The following is a 20140-nucleotide window of genomic DNA, read 5'->3' as shown; positions in this document are numbered from 1 at the left end:
TAGAAATCGTGTGGCAGGGCAAGAAAATCGTCTTAGGCACGATTTTTTAGTTAAAAAATCGTTAAAAATCGTTTTTTCCGATTAGTGCGCACTAACTCGAGTTAGTGCGCACTAACGGGAGTTAGTGCGCACTAACTGGGAGTTAGTGCGCACTAACTGGGAGTTAGTGCGCACTAACTGAAAATGATACAATTTGACACTTTTCAGGTCAGTTAAGGTCAGTTTAGGAATGAATATGTATTCCTATTGGCTGCCCTCTTATTTATTCATGTTACCAAGTTTCCTACTGACAGTATATGGGGGATGGGAAATGGAAACAGTTGGTAGCTTGACAAAACAAGTAATGTGATCAGTCAATGTGACTAGAACTTGTGCCCTAACCCTGATACCAGGGGTATTGTGATCTTCCTGCACACAGTGCCCTATCCCTATTAATACCAGGAGTGTTGTGATCTTCCTGCACACAGTGCCCTATCCCTAATACCAGGGGTGTTGTGATCTTCCTGCACACAGTGCCCTATTCCTGATACTGGGGGTGTTGTGATCTTCCTGCACACAGTGCCCTATTCCTGATACCAGGGGTGTTGTGATCTTCTTGCACACATCCCGATATCAGGGATAGGGCACTGCATGCAGGAAGATCACAACACTCCTGGTATTAATAGGGATAGGGCACTGCATGCAGGAAGATCACAACACCCCTGGTATCAGGGATAGGGCACTGTGTGCAGGAAGATCACAATACCCCGGAGGAGTGAGGGTCAGGCAGCTCCCCCCTGTCTGTGAAGCCAGCCTCTCACTAGTAATGCAGGGAGGGAGCTGTCTCAGACTTCACCATCCTCCCCCCCCCCCCCCCTTACCCACACACCATTCACTAGCTGGGACATGAGGGAAGTCAGGAGTGAGGGTCAGGCAGCTCCCCCCTGTCTGTGAAGCCAGGCTCTCACTAGTAATGCAGGGAGGGAGCTGTCTCAGACTTCACCATCCACCCCCCCCCCCTCACCCACACACCATTCACTAGCTGGGACATGGGGGAAGTCAGGAGTGAGGGACAGGCAGCTCCCCCCTGTCTGTGAAGCCAGCCTCTCACTAGTAATGCAGGGAGGGAGCTGTCTCAGACTTCACCATCCTCCCCCCCCCCCCTCACCCACACACCATTCACTAGCTGGGACATGGGGGAAGTCAGGAGTGAGGGTCAGGCAGCTCCCCCCTGTCTGTGAAGCCAGCCTCTCACTAGTAATGCAGGGAGGGAGCTGTCTCAGACTTCACCATCCTCCCCCCCCCCCCCCCCTCACCCACACACCATTCACTAGCTGGGACATGGGGGAAGTCAGGAGTGAGGGTCAGGCAGCTCCCCCCTGTCTGTGAAGCCAGCCTCTCACTAGTAATGCAGGGAGGGAGCTGTCTCAGACTTCACCATCCACCCCCCCCCCCTCACCCACACACCATTCACTAGCTGGGACATGGGGGAAGTCAGGAGTGAGGGACAGGCAGCTCCCCCCTGTCTGTGAAGCCAGCCTCTCACTAGTAATGCAGGGAGGGAGCTGTCTCAGACTTCACCATCCTCCCCCCCCCCCTCACCCACACACCATTCACTAGCTGGGACATGGGGGAAGTCAGGAGTGAGGGTCAGGCAGCTCCCCCCTGTCTGTGAAGCCAGCCTCTCACTAGTAATGCAGGGAGGGAGCTGTCTCAGACTTCACCATCCTCCCCCCCCCTTCACCCACACACCATTCACTAGCTGGGACATGGGGGAAGTCAGGAGTGAGGGTCAGGCAGCTCCCCCCTGTCTGTGAAGCCAGCCTCTCACTAGTAATGCAGGGAGGGAGCTGTCTCAGACTTCACCATCCTCCCCCCCCCCCCTCACCCACACACCATTCACTAGCTGGGACATGGGGGAAGTCAGGAGTGAGGGTCAGGCAGCTCCCCCCTGTCTGTGAAGCCAGCCTCTCACTAGTAATGCAGGGAGGGAGCTGTCTCAGACTGGTATCAGGGTTAGGGCACTGTGTGCAGGAAGATCACAACACTCCTGGTATTAATAGGGATAGGGCACTGTAAGAGATGACTGTAGTAGATTGAATAAAGATCTGATGTTTCTGCTCTCCTCACACCAAACAAAAACAACACACAAGCAGAGAAGCCCTTCTTACAAAGCTGAGCTAGTGAGTTAAGTAGGAGGAAAAGTAAACATACTGGTGCCAGTGTGGCTACTTAAAAAATACACTTACCAACAATCAATTACATATATTTGAACTGTGTACAGTTCCAGCCAGGACCACCTTTCTAAAATGCACAGTGATTGACAAATTCAACATGCACTAGCATTTCAGGTGCCTGCTAACAAAAATAATAAACAAACAAGTTCTAGTCACGTGAGTGCTGATCATTACATTACTTTTTTTGTCAAGCTTCCAACTGTTTCCATTTCACATCCCCCCAACCATATTGGTAACATCAATAGATAAGAGCACAGCCAGCCAATAGGAATACATACATACATATTCATTCCTAAGTGACCTTTACTGACCTGGGAAGTGTGAACACTTTGTTTCATTTTCTGTTGGTGTTCGTTAGTTTCCAGTTCCATTTCCCATCCCCCCAACCATCACCTCAGTGGTAACCTTGGTAACATCAATAGATAAGAGGGCAGCCAGCCAATAGGAACACATATTCATTCCTAACTGACCTTCAGTGACCTGGAAAGTGTTTATTTGTATCATTTTCAGTTAGTGCGCACTAAATCGAGTTAGTGCGCACTAACGGGGAGTTAGTGCGCACTAACTCGAGTTAGTGCGCACTAACACGATTTAACGATTTTTAACGATAATTCGTTAGAATTTCTATTGTATCGTGTTCTATAACGATTTAAGACGATATAAACATTATCGGATGATAATTTTAATCGTTGAAAAACGATTCACATCCCTAGTCCGTCATGCCACAAGCCTCATAACTGATGTCTTTACTAGGTTTCATATTTCTCATGCCACAATGCCTATATTCTATCACAATCAGCCATATATGACTGCTTTGAGCATGGCCACTTCATAGGGGGATTGCTTCCAGGTAAGTATGCAGTTCTGTCAACATTAGTCTCTACCCAAGCATTGCTCTGTTCTCTCATTTTGCTTCTAACATGTCTTGCATTTCCACAGAAGGAGGACCATTGAATCCTCACCAATAGAAAGCAACAGTGCATTCCACTTTGCCTCTAACATTCTTCATTTTTGCCTTCTCCCCACAGGTAAAAGAGCAGAGATGGGCAATTTCTTTTTTTTAATTGGGCATTGTCAAGTGTAAAACATTGATAAGGCAGGCTAAGAGAGAATTTGAAATGAAGTTTGCCGTAGAGGCATAAACTCATAATGAAAACTTTAAAAATATATTTGAAGCAAGAAACCTGTGAGGGAGTCCATTGGACCATTAGATCAGTGGTCCCCAACCCTGTCCTAGGGGCCCACCAGCCAGTCGGGTTTTCAGGATATCCACAATGAATATGCATGAGAGAAAATGTGCATGTTATGGAGGCAGTGCATGGAAACTTTCTCTCATGCATATTCATTGTGGATATCCTGAAAACCCAACTGGATGGTGGGCCCCCAGGACAGGGTTGGGGACCACTGCATTAGATAACCGAGGAGTTAAAGGGGCTCTTAGGTAAGATAAGGCCATTGCAGAAAGAGTAAATTAATTCTTTGCTTCTGTGTTTACTAATAAGCATGTTGGGGAGATACCAGTTCCAGAGATGGTTTTCAAGGGTGATGAGTCAGATAAACTAAACCAAATCACTGTGAACCTGGAAGATGTAGTAGACCAGACTGTCAAACTAAATGGTTGCAAATCACCTGGACCAGATGGTATGCAGCCAGGGTTCTGAAGTAACTAAAAAATGAAATTTCAGATCTATTAAATGTATAACCTTATCATTAAAATCATCCATTGTGCCTGAAGACTGAAAGGTGGCCAATGTAACCCCTATGTTTAAAAAGGGTTCCAGTGGCAATATGGGAAACTATAGACTAGTGAGCCTAATTTTAGTGCTGGGATAAATAGTGGAAACTATTCTAAAGATCAAAATCACAGAGGATATAGAAAGACGTAGTTTAATGGAACACAGTCAGCATGGATTTTCCCAAGGGAAGTCTTGCCTCATAAATCAGCTTTTTTTTTAAGGGATTAATAAACATGTGGATAAAGGTGAAACAGTAGATGTAGTGTATTTGGATTTTCAGAAGGTGTTTGACAAAGTCCCTCATGAAAGGCTTCTAAGAAAACTAAAATGTCATGAGATAGGAGGCAATGTCCTTTTATGGATAACAAACTGGTTGAAAGACAGAAAATAGAGAGTAGGATTAAATGGTCAATTTTCTCAATGGCAACAGGTAAATAGTGTAGGGCCTCAGGGATCTGTACTTGGACCATTGCTTTTCAATATATTCATAAATGATCTGGAAAGGAATACGATGAGTGAGGTAATCAAATTTACAGATGGTACACAATTATTCAGAATAGTTAGATCACAAATGGATTGTGATAAAGTGGGAATTTGAAAGACTGAAAGATTGGGCATCCAAATGGCAGATGAAATTTAATGTGGACAATGATGCATATAGGCCAAAAATAACCCATGCTGTAGTTATACGATGTTAGTTTCCATATTAGGAGCTACCAGCCAGGAAAAAGATCTAGGCATCAGAGTTGGTAATACATTGAAAAAATCAGCTAAGTGTAGTGTGTCAGCTAAAGAAGCAAATAGAATTTTAGGAATTATTAGGAAGGGTATGGTGAATAAAACAGAAATTGTCATAATGCCTCTTTATCACTCCATGGTGAGACCACACCTTGAATACTGTGTACAATTCTGGTCGCCGCATCTCAAAAAAGATATAGTTGCACTGGAGAAGGTACAGAGAAGGGCGACAAAATGATAAAGGGGATGGAACAACTCCCCTATGAGGAAAGGCTGAAGAGGTTAGGACTGTTCAGCTTGGAGAAGAGATGGCTGAGGGGGGATATGATAGAGATCTTTAAAATCATGAGAGGTCAAGAATGGATAAATGTAAATAGGTTATTTATTCTTTCGGATAATAGAAATTCTAGGGGGCATTCAGTGAAGTTAGAAAGTAGCACATTTAAAACTAATCAGAGTAAATTCTTTTTCTCTCAATGCAGAATTAAGCTCTGGAATTTGTTGCCAGTGGATGTGGTTAGTGCAGTTAGTGTAGCTGGTTTTAAAAAAGGTTTGGATAAGTTCTTGGAGGAAAAGTCCATGAACTGATATTAATCAAGTTGACTTAGGGGTAGATTTTAAAAGAAGCGCATGCGGCCTACATGTGTGCACGCTACCCTGCACGTGCACATGTACGCCCGATTTTATAACATGCGCGTGCAGGCACGTGCATGTAATAAAATCCGGGGTCAGCACGCGCATGGGGGTGCACAATTGTGCACCTTGCGCAAGCCAAGCCGCGCTGCCTTCCTCTGTTCCCCCTAACCTAACCTTCCCCCCCCCCCAGTCCTTCTCTAACCCCCCTGTCCTTTGTCTTACCTTTTGCGCCTGCCTCTGGGCAGGTGCAAGTTGCGCACGCCGGCAGGTTGCCGGTACGCGATCCTCCAACACAGCGGCATTGGCCGCTGTGTTGGAGGCCTCTGGCCTGCCCCCGCCCCCAGACCCCCCTTTTGTAAAGCTCTGGGACTTACACGCATCCCGGGGCTTTACGCGCGTCGCCAGGCCTTTTTAAAATAGGCCTAGCACTTGCAAGGCCGGTTACGTGCTTAACCCTTTAAAAATCCAGCCCTTAGTGAAAAGCCACTACTATTACTGGCATTAGTACCATGGGATCTACTTAGTGTTTGGGTACTTGCCTGGATTGGCCACTGTTGCAAACAGGATGCTGGGTTTGATAGCCTGACCCAGCATGGCAATTTCTTATGTTCTTATGCTCCTTTGGTGCGAACCACAGTTATGCATCACATTGGGCATCCTCCCTCCCCTTCTATAGCCGGTACCCTGAGATGATGTCAAGAGCGAATGAGTTTACCAGTCCCACCAGCTCGGAAGGGAGGAGCAATGAGCAGCAGTTGAAAGCTGGTTACTCCCAAGTAATGGAGTGATGGAAAGGCTCTAAGGCAGTGGAAGCAGATGGTATTAGCAGGCAGTGAACTGCAGCTACAGTCAGTCAGCTACATTTTTCCTTCTTAAAATGTTGTCTAACCACAAAATTATTTAGAATTGATTTAAATGAAAAAAATATACATATATTTTATCTCTGTACATCCCTACTAGGTATGCCATATAGTCTTTTTTTGCAGTCACATTTCTATTTCTAGGCTTCTATAAGTAATTTAAAGTGGGTGTGTTAGGTGCAAACTCTGTGAGACCTTATTATCTCCAAGTACTACATTTTTCAACTTCAATATCGTGCAGTAAATATTGCACCACTTATGGCAATTTAATACATAGCAGCAGAAGTCCTAATTAGCTTATCATTATTCTTTATTTGAATACTCTTTACCATATTTACATAGGCAACCACGAGAAACGTTATGGTGACAGTGATATCCCCATTTATTGTTTCTTATGAAATGCAAAAACTGGTTATGGCTTAAACAAAGTATGTATTGCATAATAAATGTTTTATCCCATTTTAGTACATATATCCCTTAGGAAAGCTCAGGAATGAGATTGAAGCAGGAGTCTGAATCAATGAAGACAGCAACAACACAAAGGAACAGTGTAAAGGACTGAGGAAAGTGACAGTTGAAGAGATCCTGTTTGAACTAATGAAGCAGCAGTGGCTTTCTGTGTGTGGAGATTTTCTGAAGAAAAAAAAAAAAAGCTTTGAGAGAAGAGGCAGCATCAACCTGTCATTTCTGCTGAGCTACTCCTGACATTGAAGATAGCCAGAAGGAGTAGCAGCTAGCTGCCTGACTGATCTGTTTGTACATCTGTACCAATATTCTCTGAGCAGCAACACAGAGAATATACGGTGATTGAGTGACAAGATAGTGAGTGATTGAAGAAATCCCCAAAGAGCTAAGGATGACAAAGGAATTATACATTTTGATACAATAACCATTAACATATTTTGAGGAAAGTGGGATAGGGGCAGAGCTCATTCTAAGTATGCAAGTCAGTGGAAGAATGGACTTTGACTTAAATCACCCACATGGGTGTCACTTTAGTTTGTTGAAAGTTGCTGTTGTTAGTATAACTGTTGTTAGTATAACTGCAACATATCTAAATCCACTAAAGGATCTCTTTTTGGCACCCAAGATGTGACTTTCAGAAGAGAGAATTAGGATTTAGGGACTTTGTTGTCGTGCTAAGGAAAGAATAGGTAAGGTTTCAATTTCATGCTGGTGTGATTTATTAATATATCTGTGAATATTTTCCCTCTGCCTGTCCATGTTCTGCATAGTAAATTCTATTAAGCTGCCCATGCATGGTTCAGTATTAGAGTAGTGCATATATTTATGCCACAAGCTAACATTATACATACTCAGTTGCATTCATAGCCTGACTAGAAGGAAGTAAGTAGCAAGTACCCTCTCAGAGAGAAATTGAACACTATTTCCAAGGTCACCTGAGAAGAAGAACCCAGGACCCTGGTGAAAAAAATGCTTTATCTACAGACTAAGAAGAGGGGAGGTTGTCTAGCAATATTAGTGTATGTTTAGTTACTGAAAATAGAGGCAAACATAGATGCTTGGGAGAGGAGCACGGTGGAGATAGGAATGCAGAAATGATTCTAGCCTATTTAGTTCCAGTTTTTTCACAGTTTAATTTCTAGTCCTGGCAATGTACAACATGTATTTTATTACCTTGCTAGTCTACCCACACAAATTGTACTAATTAACCACATTTTTAATTCAAGGAATTAACGACAACAAAATCCAACTTTACAATTTGCTGCTGTAGAGAGGCAATTTAGAATCAGCTATGCCATAGATGTCAGAATGAGGTTGGCCTTACAGGCCATAACCTGACCAACTTGCACAGGACAGCATAGCAGAGCTGTGGGAAAGATTGCAACATCTTGCCCGTTCTCTGGAATCACTCAGAGAGATCCTGAGCCAGGTTGGGCATTTTAACTCTCCTTCAGCTGATGGGCTGATGTAGGAGGAGGAGGAGGAGGAGAGTAATGGTATGTTAGGCCTCATCCTCCCCCTGTATAGCCTTGGCCCAACTGCTGATTTGAATGGCAGGGGAAACTGTTCAAAGCAGCAATTGGACCAGGAAGCAGAGGAGGAAGAAGAGGAGGAGGATGACGCCCAAGGCACTGCCAGTCTCTTCTTCCTCCTGCCACTGATCATAGCGTGGGAGGAGGTGCTAAGCTGAACTATATGGCGAGGATGACTATAGGAGATGGGGGATGCTGCTGGTCAGCCTCAGAGCCTATGCTGGGGAGAAGAGAGAGAGAGAGAGAGAGAGATGGGTATGTAGGGATAGAGCGAGAGGGATGTAGGAAAGAAAGATAGGGGTGAGGAATCAGGAGAACATAGAAGGAAGAGGTATGGGGCATGGGGACATGGAAGGGGAGAGGGAAGAAGAGGGAGTGAAGGCAGGGAGAGAGGGGTATGGTGAAGCTTGGCTAGCTTGGGTCCCATGACTAACCAAAAAGGAGTCCTCCTGTCCCCGACCTAAGGTCATCAGCTATTAACTTCATCTTGAGTGCCAAAAAAACCCCCATGATGGACAAATGAATTACTGAAATGCATGAATTTCACTTTGTTAAAAGTTAACTTGTTGCTTGTAAAGATGCTTTTCCAATGTGGCAGCTTATTTTGTAACAACCACTGTTCTTTTTATCCTTAAAGTATAATGCAATGCAGTCTTCAAAGATGAATGTAAATTATCCAAAGGAATGTGTAGGCACTTGAATATCTGAACATTTGCCAAGTGCATTTGTATATTGTGTAGGGATGTGCAGCAGGGACGGATTCGTCCCATTCGGTATTCATATTCGTCGGGACCCAAATCCATTGCATCCATTCTCGGGGGACCCCGATCCGTTCATTAGTTACATATGTATTTGTTTCCCCCAAAAAACCCCATCCTAACCCTTTAAATCTAATTAATTACAACCCCTCCCAAGACTTGCCAAAAGTCCCTGGTGGTCCAGCGGGGGTCCTGGAGCGATCTCCTGCACTCGGGCCGTCAGCTGCCAGTATTCAAAATGGCGCCAATAGCCTTGCCCTTACTATGTCACAGGGGCTACTGGTGCCATTGGTCGGCCCCTGTCACATGGTAGGAGCAATGGACGGCCGATGATCACAATGGACGGCCGATGATCACAAGTGGATTTCAAGATAAGTACCTAGAGTACTATACCTAATAATCAATTTTCCTGGACTGAAACAGCATAGAACAGCACAATACAAAGTCACCTAATGATTGACAAAGCTCTTGAAGTATCAGAGCTTATCAGCACATTAACCATTTATTGGTATCCTATGAAGTAGATCAATAAAGAAATTGTCACTAGCAAGTTTCATATATATCTACATTGATTTTTTTCTTGCTAAATTTTTGGGTCTTAGTTTTGAGTATATTATCAATAAAAGGAGGTAGAAAAGGCATTCTGGGGAGGGACCAAGACTTGCATGCATAACCCCCAAATTTTGGAAGGCTTAACATGGCAATGCGTACCATGTTACCTGCAGAACTTTACTACTCATGAGGTGCAAGTCTGGAGAATTTGGGCCAAAGAGATTCTGAACACCGAGAGAGAGAGAGAGAGGGAGAGAGAGAATCTGACACTCTATATATCTCCCACTGTAAGAGGGGCATTTTCAATTCATGATGGTGGTGGGGGCAGTGTTACATTGATCTGCCTAGGGCACAAGGATCTGTAGACCCTTGTAACACTGCCCCCCCCATAACCCACACTGAGTTTAAAAAGCCCCTCTTTCAGTGAGATATATAGAGGTAGTGTGTCACATTTGCTCTCACTCTCTCTCTCTCTCTCTTTCTATCTCCCTCCCTCCTCCCTCCCTCCCCCCCTCCCCTCCTCATCCATGGTCACTTGTGTGAGTACATTCATGAAGGCTCCATACATATGTTTGGTAGGGATATTTTAAATGATATATGTGTACTTGCATGCACGATATAAAATTAAGAAAATGTTTGCTTGCATGCCCAATACACACATTTATGGATGCACGTGTGCTCCTTTTAAAATTTACATGTAAGTGTGAAAACACACACCTCCCACACATACACCTATGACTCCACCTCCCCCCACATCAAGCCTCATCCTCTATATCCACACACAAACATAACCTTAAAAACAATCCCTCAATACACACACAATACCTCCACACACAACACCCCATTGAGGCTCCAGCCTACACACATACACACTTGCACACATACACACAATTCTTCTCCCATCCCCTTCCAGACCTCCACCTCCACATATCCTCCCAACCTGAAACCCTTATACACAAATTCATGTCCTGAGACCTCCCAACCATACAGAGACCCATGACCATCTACACATTCACACCCACATACACATTCACACATACATTACCACAAACACTCTCTCCATATAACACCACACAAACTTACACATACATACCTCATGCACACATATATTATTCCCTTACACACAAATCCCCAATCACCCTCACATACACTTACAGCCCCCTTTCCCATATAGTGCGCTTGCCCCATGGTTTTATTTGTCATGCCTTGCCAAAATGGTCTTGTATGAGAGATTATACCCAACATTCAGATACACGGTGAAATACATACTAGAGATGTGATTCGGCCAAAACGTTTGGTTCGGCCTTCGTTATTGGCCCGCTGCAGGCAATTTCGTTTTCCCACGGTTCAGGCCGATTTTATTTCAGCTGCCCACCCCTGAAATGAAACCCGAAACCCGCCCCAACCCTCCAAATTTAATTAATTACAACCCCCCACCCTCCTGACCCCCCAAAAACTTGCCGAAATTCCCTGGTGGTCCAGCGGGGGTCCCGGGAGCAATCTCCCGCTCTCAGGCCTTCGGCTGCCAGTAATCAAAATGGCACCGATGGCCCTTTGCCCTTACCTTGTGACAGGGACTATCGGTGCCATTGGCCGGCCTCTGTCACATGGTAGGAGCAATGGACAGATGGCGCCATCTTAAAAAATGGCGCGGGCCATCCATTGCTCCTTTCATGTGACAGGGGCAGACCAATGGCACCGATAGCCCCTGTCATATGGTAAGGGCAAAGGGCCATTGGCGTCATTTTGATTAGTGGCAGCCGATGGCCCAAGAGGGGGAGATTAGAGATGTGAATCGTGTCCTCGATCGTCTTAACGATCAATTTCGGCTGGGAGGGGGAGGGAATCGTATTGTTGCCGTTTGGGTGTGTAAACTATCGTGAAAAATCGTTAAAATCGTGAGCCGGCACACTAAACCCCCCTAAAACCCACCCCGACCCTTTAAATTAAATCCCCCACCCTCCCGAACCCCCCCCCCCAATGCTTTAAATTACCTGGGGATCCAGCGGTGGTCCAGAACGGCGGCGGTCCGGAACGGCCCCCTCAATAGAATCGTGTTGTCTTCAGCCGGCGCCATTTTTCAAAATGGCCGCCGCAAAATGGCGGCGGCCATAGACAAAAATGATTCGACGGAGGAGGTCGTTCCGGACCCCCGCTGGACTTTTGGCAAGTCTTGTGGGGGTCAGGAGGCCCCCCCAAGCTGGCCAAAAGTTTCCTGGGAGTCCAGCGGGGTTCCGGGAGCGATTTCTCGCCGCGAATCGTTTTCGTATGGAAAATGGCGCCGGCAGGAGATCGACTGCAGGAGGTCATTCAGCGGGGGTTCCGGACCGCCGCTGAACGACCTCCTGCACTCGATCTCCTGCCGGCGCCATTTTCCGTACGAAAACGATTCGCGGCGAGAAATCGCTCCCGGAACCCCGCTGGACTCCCAGGAAACTTTTGGCCAGCTTGGGGGGGCCTCCTGACCCCCACAAGACTTGCCAAAAGTCCAGCGGGGGTCCGGAACGACCTCCTCCGTCGAATCGTTTTTGTCTATGGCCGCCGCCATTTTGCGGCGGCGATTTTGAAAAATGGCGCCGGCTGAAGACAACACGATTCTATTGAGGGGGCCGTTCTGGACCGCCGCCGTTCTGGACCACCGCCGGATCCCCAGGTAATTTAAAGCATTTGGGGGGGGTTCGGGAGGGTGGGGGATTTAATTTAAAGGGTCGGGGGTGGGTTTTAGGGGGTTTTAGTGTGCCGGTTTTCCTGCCCTCCCCCTTCCCCCGATTTACGATTTTTTAACGATAAATCGGGGGAATTGGTATTGTATCGTGGCCCTAACGATTTTTTGACGATTTAAAATATATCGGACGATATTTTAAATCGTCAAAAAACGATTCACATCCCTAGGGGAGATTGCTCCCGGGACCCCCGCTGGACCACCAGGGAATTTCTATAAGTCTTGGGGGGTGGTTGGGCAAGTCTTGAGGGGTCAGGAGGGTGGGGGGTTGCAATTAATTAAATTTTAAGGATTGGGGTGGGTTTGGGATTTTTTTTTATGTGCCCTTTCTCCCCCCCAAAAAAACGATAAGAAAACCATAAGAAATTTCATGGGTTTTCTTATCATTTTGTCACCCCCTCCCCAAAACACGACGAAATAGGAAATATCGTCTCTTTTTCCTATTTCGTCGCAAACAAATGCACATCCCTAATGTATACTGTTCTGCCATAGGTATCTATCACCAAACTATCATGCTTTGAGTTTACTTAGCCATTGCTTGTGAAAATGTACTCGCATGCTAGATTGGCATTGCACATCCCAGTTTTGGACACAATCTTTCATGTGAAAATATTTTGGCATGGTATAGCAAGTATAATGAAAATGTAAGCTCTCTGAGACAGGCATCTACAGCAGATTAATATGTACTTTGTCTCCCAAACTGGGATGCACAGAGAAATGTGTAATATTCTCCTATAGATGCCTGCTATAGAGACCTCACACTTTGGTTTTACTTGCCATGCCTTGCCAAAATGGCTTCACAAGTGAGATAGGCCCTTTGGATTTTCAGTTGCATGCAAGACCATTTTGGCAATGCATGGAAGGTAAACTCAAAGCAAGAGTTCTCTGGGGCAAGCACCAACAGCAGAATTGTATGCACTTTGGTGCCGTACATCCTTCCTTTGAGAATAATATCTTACACTTTCCAACCATAAGGGACAATATGTAGCAGTTTCCAGCATTATTGCACTTTTCAGCATGGATTTTCACTTTACTCACATTTTTAACATAGTTTTACATTTAGTGCTTTTATTTTTTTACTCACAAGCCGTTTGCATGCCATTAGCTTACTGCATCCTGCATTAAGGTGTATATAAAAGAATATCCATACTAGAAAATAGCATGGATGGTTCTATTACATTGGCCCCTAGGTTTATACCTGAGGCAATGGAGGGTGAAGTGAATTGTTCAAAGTGAGAAGGAGCATCACCATGATCTGAACTATGATTTCCCTTGTTCTCAGCTTACTGCTTTAACCTTGAGACTATTCCTCCAATTAGAACACAAATGTTCACCAAATGCAGAATGAATGGCCACAAATTAGAAATACATCTATATAGACAAAAAAAGGAATTCTTGTTTGGTGTGCTGTCTACTTCAGGCTCCGAGGGTGAGAATTTAATAAAAATAAAAGACTGTCAAAACTCTTAAAAGTAACCTGAGACAGTTGATGGGGCTACCAACCCCAGACCACAAGGATGTCTGTTATTTGATTTGTAAAAAATTCCCTTAGGAGGGTTAACGCACAGTCATACAATCAGTGAATCATGTTATGATACATAGGGCCGGATTTTAAAACCTACACGCGTGGGGTACATTTATGCGTGCTACCCGGCACGCACAAATATATGCCCGATTTTATAACATGTGCATGCAGCCACGTGCATGTTATAAAATTCTGGGTCGGCGCACGCAAGGGGGTGCAGACTAATGCACTTTGAGGGCGCCGAGCCCTAGGGGTGCCCCGATGGCTTTCCCTGTTCCCTCCGAGGCAGCTCCAAAATCGGAGGGGCCTCGGAGGGAACTTTCCTTCCACCCCCCCCACCCCCACCTTCCCCTACATAACCCACCCCCCAGCCCTACTTAAATCTCCCCCCTAACCTTTATTTCAGAAGTTGCGCCTGCCTCTGGGCAGGCGTAGGTTGCACGCGCAGGCCAAGTGCCAGCACGCGATCCCCCGGAACAGCCACTGTGCCGGAGGCCTCAGTCCCGCCCCTCCCCGCCCCTTTCTCAAAGCCCCGGGACATATGCGCATCCTGGGCTTTGCACATGTCACCGGCCCTTTGCAAAATAGGCTTGGCACGCGCAGGAGAAGTTACGCACGTAAATCCTCAGGATTTACGTGCATAACCCTTTTAAAATCCACCCCAGAATGGGTAGATAAAATGTTTACAAAATTAAAGACTAACAATACTGAAGTTACAATGAAGTCCTTATTCAACTTCTGTGCAGCTCAGCTACTTAAGCCAGATAAATTCATGGTCAATGGGATCTTCTGGTATCTCCTGTACTGCCATGTAGAAGTCTACCTGGATGATATCATAATCTTCTCCAGGTCACTGAGAGAACATCAGGCTCATGTAAAGTAGATCCTTCAAGTAGATCCTGTTTGGGAACACCACCTCTATGCTAAGTTGGAGAAATGTGCCTTTGAACAAGACAAACTTCCTTTTCTGGGATACATTGTCTCCCTCCAGGGCCTTAATATGGATCCAGACAAGTTAAAAACCATCTTTGAGTGGCCTCATCAGGTGGGTGTTGGTGTTTGAGGTAGTTGTGGGTGGATCCTTGGGCCGATGGCAGATGACCACGCCCCCGGGGGAAGATCGCAAGAGGGACCACCGGACAGGCTCAGAGTATGGAGACACACACTAGTTCTTTTATTAAACAGTATATTGAACCACCAGACGTGGCAGTAGTGAGCTGGAAGTGCCCGGCAGGGCTGTAGTCCCTCAGGTACTAGAACAGCGATCCTGGATAACTGAGCTGTAGAGAAACTGAATATAGTGAGTAGGCAGGGTATGCAGAGTTCAGGAACAGAACCTTGATGGTAACAAGGAAGCCATTAGGGATGGGTGGGAGGGAGAAAAAGGGTGGAGGGAGAAAAAGGGTGGGAAAAAAATAAAGAAAGAAATAAATGGATGAACTGCGTGGCTTGCTGGGCAGACTGGATGGGCCGTTTGGTCTTCTTCTGCCGTCATTTCTATGCTTCTATGTTTCTATGTTTCTAACACTCACACAATAGTCTCTAGAAGTAGTCCAGGTGCTGGAAAGAGTTAGGCCCTCGAGGAGCGAGTACCTGGTTCCAGGGAAAGCTCTGAGAGTGAGAAGGTGACTCACTGGTGTAGCAGGCAGCGATGATTTCCAGGCAGAATAAGTATTCAGCGACCAGTCCGGGAACATGGGCCCTCGAGGAGCGAGTTCCGGTTCCTGACTGTGACCAGGAAAACAAAGAGAGAGCGAGGCCCCCAAGGAGCAGGTACCCCTGGTAAGTCCGAGGAGGCAGAGTAGCTAGGAGAGTGGTCCGTATCCAACTCCTTGCTAAGTCGATTAGTTAGCGATTTCTGAGACCTTATATATCTGGTATGGATGACGTCAACTCAGGGGGACGCCCCTGAGGTTTGCGCCACTGCTGGTTCATTAGTCAAGGCCGTGCCACACACAAGGCCTTAGGCTCTCGTGAATCATGGCAGTTTGCAGCATCGAGCTACTCTGGGGACGCCGGAGGGAGTCAGCAGAATGGTGCCGCGGCAGCCAACCTTCCATTTGAACAAGAGGGAGTCGCCAAAGAGATAAGGAGGACCGAGTGGAGACGTCGGGGAGCGACGGTCACAACAGTGGGTCTCAAGGTGCTGCAATGTTTCTTAGGATCGCCAATTACCATAGGCAGTTTATCCCTAACTACTTTTCTTTGGCAGCTCCACTCAGCGCCTTGACTAAGAAAAGAGCAGATACCAAAAACTGAACCCTGGCTGCCATCCAAGCCTTTGAATGACTCAGAGGAATTCACTCTGGATCTGTGCCTTCATCACCTGGATACAACCTGGCCATTCATCCATGAGGTAGATGCGTCCAACCTTGGAGTAGGCCCTGTCCTCCTGCAGAATAACCACAATGATACATTAGTGACCTGCTCCTACTTCTCAAGGAAATTCCACCCAGTAGACAGAAATTATACCATAAGAGACCATGAACTACTAGCAGTTGAACTGGCCTTGGAAGAATGTTAACATCTGCTGGAGGGGGCCAAGCATCCAGTAACTATCTGTGGAAATCATAAAAACCTTCATTTGTCACAAGCCCAGAGACTAAACCCCAGGCAAGCCTGCTGGTCCTTATTTTTTAATCTATTTGATTTCAAGTTCAGGTATCAGCTCTCTGACACGAATCATCAAGCCAATGCTCTCTCCCAGTCCTTCAAAGGGAGTCTAGAGCAGGGGTCAGGAACCTTTTTGGCTGAGAGAGCCATGAACGCCACATATTTTAAAATGTAATTCCATGAGAGCCATACAATATGTTTAAAACTAAATACAAGTAAATGTGTGCATTTTATGTAAGATCACACTTTTAAAGTACAATAAGTCTCTGAAAATATTACACCAGGCCTTAAGACACCAATATGTCTCCTATTAGGAAAACGGACCAAGTCAGGCTGCTATAGAGTCCTACAGAGAAACTACTTGCCAGCAGAAAACCTCACCTGAATCACGTGCTGTCCCTCAGCTAACATAGAATAAAGAGACCAAAACGCATAACAAGAAGCATGCAGAAAAAACTGAATTGGAAACTGCAACAAGCCAGAGTCTCTGTATGCAGTGTAACAAAAGAAAAAAGAAACATCACCCATCCTTATAAAACAAATCAAGAAATATAAAATCATCAGCAGTAAAACTGTACTAACAAAAAGAACATATTTCGAAACAGCTGATGAGTGGAATATCCAATAATTAAAAACTCATATAAAACATTTCCAGATACCAACAAAATATTTCAAAATAGCAGACACAAAGACCCAGTAATGAAAAATAATAAGGATACAAAAATTTTTTTGCTCTGCATACTTGGGAACGTTTGATATCCAGGTGTCCTGAGATTGTTCTGAATTAGCAGGAGGTGGGGTGGTTTGCTTGGAACTTCCTCCTCTCTCAGTCACATACCAGCGCTCTCTCTCACACTGGCTCTCAATGACACACCTATACACACATGCTCTCAGTACTCACATATACACATGTTTTTTTCTCTCTCACTTATATAGGCTTTTAATTACACATTTACACACATGCTGTCTATCTTTTCACGCTTACACACACACACAGGCTTTCAATCACATAAATACATGCTGTCTTTTTCTCTCACACACAGACTCTCATTCACATGCTTACAAACATGTCCTCTCTTTCTCTCATTTACACATAGGCTCTCAATCACATACTCACATGCTCCCTCACCTAAATCAGCTCTCAATCACACACAGACACACATGGTCTCTCTCTCTCATTTAAACACAGGCTCTCAATCACATACTCACATGCTCCATCACCTAAACCAGCTCTCAATCACACACAGACACACATGATCTCTCTCTTACTTATACACACAGGCTCTTAATCATACATACACATGATTTCTCTCACACACAAAGGATCTCAATCATACACACATACTCTTTCACACAAACAGGTTTTCAATCACAAACCTACACATACAGGTTCCCAATCGTAAACTTACATTCATGCTCTCTCTCTCACAGGCAGGCTCTCAATCACAGACATACTCTCTTTCACATATACAGGCTCTCAATCATTCACATACATGCAATCTCTCACTCACACACACAGGATCTCAAACACACATGCTTGCTCGCTCATTCACTCTCTCTCCCCCTCCCCCACCCCGGGAACTCGCGGCAGCAGCAGCCTCCTCCCAACGCTAACCTCCTTCATTTTCAGCCCTCACGGAGGAGGAGTCCCATCGGCCGTGGTTGAAGCTCTTCATTTTCCTCCGAGCCGCGCTGCAGTCTTCTTTTCGTCGGACCGACGCAGACCACACTAGTGTGGCCTCTTATTGCCGCGCACGCACCCGATGCTCTCCACTTCATCTTCCGGGCCGCGAGGGAGGGGCGGGAAGAAGAGACCACACTAGTGTGGTCTCTTCTTCCCGCGCACGCACCCGATGCTCACCACTTCCTCTTGCGGGCCGCGGAGGGGGTGGCGGGAAGAAGAGAGCATGCCGGTGCCGCCGACTCCAGCTATTCTGCCGCGTTCCGCCCGGGCTGACAGCATTTTAAGCCCGGGCGGAGGAGGACCGGGGAGCAGCTGGGTCAGCGGGGGACTGGAAAGTGTGGCGACACTTGTCTGCGAGCCAGATGCAGCCCTCAAAAGAGCCATATCTGGCTAGCGAGCCATGGGTTCCCGACTCCTGGTCTAGAGCCTCTGCAACACATCATTGACCCATCTAAAATTGTGATTGTGGCCACTTTCACAGCTTCTCTGAGAAAGGCAGTGGTTCCTCATTGCCTGTGACAAAAGCTTCTTGATTAGTCATATGACTCCCTCCTTTCTGGACACCCTGGCATTACCTGGACATTGGACTTAATTGTGCAACACTATTGGTGTCCTAGAACATAAGAACATAAGAAATTGCCATGCTGGGTCAGACCAAGGGTCCATCAAGCCCAGCATCCTGTTTCCAACAGAGGCCAAACCAGGCCACAAAAACCTGGCAAATACCGAAACACCTAGAAGATCCCATGCTACTGATGCAATTAATAGCAGTGGCTATTCCCTAAGTAAAATTGATTAATAGCCATTAATGGACTTCTCCTCCAAAAACTTATCCAAACCTTTTTTGAACCCAGCTACACTAACTGCACTAACCACATCCTCTGGCAAGAAATTCCAGAGCTTTATTATGCGTTGAGTGAAAAAGAATTTTCTCTGATTAGTCCTAAATGTGCTACTTGCTAACTTCATGGAATGCCCCCTAGTCCTTCTATTATTCGAAAGTGAAAACAACCGAGTCACATCTACTCATTCAAGACCTCTCATGATCTTAAAGACCTCTATCGTATCCCCCCCTCAGCCGTCTCTTCTCCAAGCTGAACAGCCCTAACCTCTTAAGCCTTTCCTCATAGGGAAGCTGTTCCATCCCCTCTATCATTCTGGTTGCCCTTCTCCGTACCTTCTCCATCGCAACTATATCTTTTTGGAGATGCGGCGACCAGAATTGTACACAGTATTCAAGGTGTGGTCTCACCATGGAGCGATATAGAGGCATTATGACATTTTCCGTTCTATTAACCATTCCCTTCCTAATAATTCCTAACATTCTATTTGCTTTTTTGACTGCTGCAGCACACTGAGCTGATGATCAGATGTTCAGCATTATGTAGGGTCCTGACCTAGGTGTGCCATTTAGAAAAGTGTCAGAGAATGACCATGGGGGCTGCTACAGCCGCTGACATCCCCCACGGAACCCTGGATCCATGAGGCCACAGACTTCATATGTGACCTTCACCTCTCTAGCAGCAATACCACCATATGGGTGGTTGTGGACACTTTCCCAAAGTTAGCACACTTCATTCCTCTTCCTGGCCTTCTGTCCACACTTGAATTGGCAAAACTATTTGTGCAATGCATCTTTCATCTACATGGACTACTCTGCCACATCCTCTCAGACTGAGGGGTTCAGTTTCCTGTTCGTAATTGGAGATGTTTGTGCCAAAGGTTCGGAATCACATTAGACTTCACTTTCACCTATTACCTACAAAACAAAGGTCAAATCAAGTGAATAAATCAAGATCTTAAGGCATTTTTATGTGCCTTTGTAAACCAAAGACAGGATAATTGGGCCTCCTTGTTTCCCTGTGCCAAATTTGGTGACAACAACCATGTCAATGCCTCTACAGGCTCGTCTCCCTCCTACATTGTCTTCAAACACCACCCCCGGATACCAAAACCTTTTCCCACCTTGGACAGTTGCCCTGCAGCTATATTAATTGGATAATATCTTCAGGAATTGTTGCTAAAAACCCACTGCCAATTGGATTAAGTAGCCAAGCACTTCAAGGCACAAGCAGATAAAAGATGGTATCTGGCACCAAAAAC

Source organism: Rhinatrema bivittatum, chromosome 3, assembly GCF_901001135.1.
Source record: "Rhinatrema bivittatum chromosome 3, aRhiBiv1.1, whole genome shotgun sequence".
NCBI lineage: Eukaryota > Metazoa > Chordata > Amphibia > Gymnophiona > Rhinatrematidae > Rhinatrema > Rhinatrema bivittatum.
Note: the sequence above shows the minus strand (reverse complement) of the source record.